The sequence below is a fragment of the Monodon monoceros genome, unplaced genomic scaffold (assembly GCF_005190385.1).
Source record: "Monodon monoceros isolate NGI ecotype Baffin Bay Population unplaced genomic scaffold, NGI_Narwhal_1 Super_Scaffold_14, whole genome shotgun sequence".
In the NCBI taxonomy this organism is placed as follows: domain Eukaryota; kingdom Metazoa; phylum Chordata; class Mammalia; order Artiodactyla; family Monodontidae; genus Monodon; species Monodon monoceros.
The window spans coordinates 52424096-52427203 of record NW_021703770.1 but is presented as its reverse complement, the minus strand read 5'-3'; positions in this window follow the sequence as shown (position 1 = coordinate 52427203).

The window sequence follows — 3108 nt, the reverse complement described above, 5'->3', positions numbered from 1 at the left end:
CGGGGGTGGGTGTGAGCGAGCGGCGCGCTGCCGCCTTCGCCGCCGCCGCCGCCGCCCCGGAGCCGCGGGCCGCGCTTCGCTCCATGCGGCCGGCTACCGGGCCCGCGCGCTCCGGGCCTGCAGCTGCCGTGCCCCGGCGCGAGCTGTTTGTGTTGTGTATTTTCCACTACCGCCCCCCTCTTCTCGAGCCATTCCTCGCAGCCCTCCGGTCGCCCCGCGCAGACAAAACCCGGACTGGATTTATTTTTCCGTCCCACAGCCTCCGAAAATCGGGTGCTTCCGAACAGTCGGCCCAGCCGCGAGGGCCCACGCTAACCCGTGGCTGCTTATCCCCTCTGGAGGGAGGAGGATCGACTTGGCTGGAAGTAAGGTTGGCGGTCAAAGTCAGACTTTGGAAGGAAGAGATTTGCCGCAAGTCATTTAATGGTCTCTGCCGGGCAAGGCGACTACTCTTGAGCTTATATGAAATCGGGGAAGGTGTACCAACCCGAGATTTGGCGTTAATTCCTAACCTGAATCATCAGACTCCTTTGGATTGTTGAAGTACTGTTTCAGGACATTGCCCGCCAATCTCTCCGTCTCCTTGAACACACCATTCTAGGCCCTTCCTATTGAGCTCTTTTGGCGCTATGCTAAGACTTGCAGCTTTTATTTCTGCATTTTTACCTTGAGTGCCTGATTATAAGGCTAAATTTCAAGAAGCCTTCGGTTCTCACCATTCAACGTGTAGACTGCTGGCACTGTCCGGGCCTTTGGAGAAACAAACCGGGGCGAGGGCTCAAGATTACTTGAGTTTGTTATTGTAAAAATTAATACGAAGTAAGATCAAACACATAACCAGTTCGCCACGTAACTAATGGCACTGTCACTTTCTAAGGATTTTTAGGTGTGACAAAGAAAAGTCATTTGCTACTGTTTGGGGTTAGGCTGTATGGTAAGCCGTGTCCTTTACATTCAAATCATAAGCCAAATTCCACCTCTGTAGCTGAGAGCTGGAGAGGATCTCACTCACCACACGCTCTGGCAGGTGCCTCCATGAGGCCAGTGTAAAAGATGACCTCACCCTCAGCTCCCTTTCATGGTAATTACTGTAGGAGATTTAACATCATGTGCCCTGTTAGACCCTTGAAGGCAGCTCATTAAATGCTCACTTATGGTATCTTCCAACTGTTGAACATTTCCAGTGGGATGATGACAAAAATTCTAAAATGAACTTTTTCTTCTTCCTGAATCAGAGTAGCTTCCTGATAGACCTATTTCAAGTAACGACACTCTCACTATAATCATTCAGGCCCAAAACAGCGGTATCATGTTCACTCCCTTCTCTACCTTATTCCTAGAGGCAGTTGCCCACAAGTCCAATCCATTGTTCTTTCTGAAATGCCTCTTGAATCCACCCCTTCCTTTCCATTCCCAAAGCTCCTACAGAATTTCATGACCACAAAAGTTAAAGTTTCTATCTAACAAGATTTCTACACCCAGTTTCTCAGTAACACACCCTGCCCTGACCCCCTCCAACCATCAGCACTGGATTCATCTTCCCCAAACTTCATTCAGATCAAGGCATTTTCCGGTTGAACTTTCCATTTGCCAACATTTCATTGGAGAATGCAGAGAGAGAAAAGAAAATGGTCTGAGCATTTTAAGAGATGGTTGTGTTTGATCAAAGCATGGAAAAGCAGGGGTCAGCCAAGAAGTAAACTAATCAGCATCGGTGAGTGTTTGTGAAGAATGAAGGTCACTGAAATGATTTCAATTGCAAGAAATTTACCTTGGTCCATTTGAGGGATGATTTTAGAAAAAGGCAGCAGGGTCTTTCTCTCACCAGGAAGAATAAAGATCAGAGGAAAGGGGCTTCCCTGGTGGCGCAGTGGTTGAGAGTCTGCCTGCCGATGCAGGGGACACGGGTTCGTGCCCCGGTCCGGGAAGATCCCACGTGCCGCGGAGCGGCTGGGCCTGTGAGCCATGGCCGCTGAGCCTGTGCATCCGGAGCCTGTGCTCCGCAACGAGAGAGGCCACAGCAGTGAGAGGCCCGCGTACCGAAAAGAAAAGATCAGAGGCAAGGGGTTGGCTGATAGGTACAGGGAGGCTGGTGGAGAAGAACAAAGGTGAGACAAGTGGGCTAATGGTTAAACACGTGGTCTCAGGAGCCAGAGTACCTGGGTCTGAATCCCAGTTCTGGATTTACCAGCTATATGCCTTTACTCACCCTCTCTGTGCCTCAGTTTCCTCATCTGTAAAATGGGGATAATAGTAGAACCTTCCTAATAGTAAAGTTGTTTTGTAGGATAATGAGTTAATATGTGTAATCATCTTAGAAGAGTGCCTGGCCCAAGGAAGATCTATATAAGGGCTTGTTACATTAAATGTATTGATGGTGGTGTATAAACAAGGTATTTTGGGGTGCTGTCGAAGAATAACAAGGTAGCTGTCTTTTAGCAAGCTCAGAACTGTCAGTGACTACAAGAACCTGCATTTAAAGCCTGACTACATCTTATCAAGGGGCTATGCGCAGGCCAAGGGTAAGCTTTTTATGTCTAAAACTGTCATAGATGATGGAAAGTAAGTGTTTTCCTGAAAACTGAGAGGAAAGACAGAGGAGTAAAATGAGTTCCTGATTGGTGTTTGTGGTTTAGTGGAAGAGGTACTAATTTACACTATTGTACTTTCTTTCAAAATTGCTACATGTACTTTGAAATCAACTTGTTCTTTCTCTCAGGCCACCTCAGTGGAGCCCACACACATCCATTCCCTGGCTTCACTGGGCCCAAGATGCTGCCCTCTGAGAAAAAGACTGACCTCAATATTGGGACCACTAAGTTAAGGCTAAAGTCACAAAAGAGGTTTGGTGCAAGCTGGGCTTTGAGAGAAGAGAAGGATCTAGATGGGCAGGGAGAGAAGGATCTAGATGGGCAGGGAGACCAGTATTATCCAGGCAAATTCAGGCCACTGCAGACCAACCTCATGAAATCAGAGCACGTATAGCGAGAAATAAACTCAAATTACCTGATTCATCAGGAATCAAGAAATATGTCATTACATGGGCTCATGGAGCACTGCTTATGGAACTCATGGCTCAGAAATCAAGAAATATCTCGTGATGCCAGG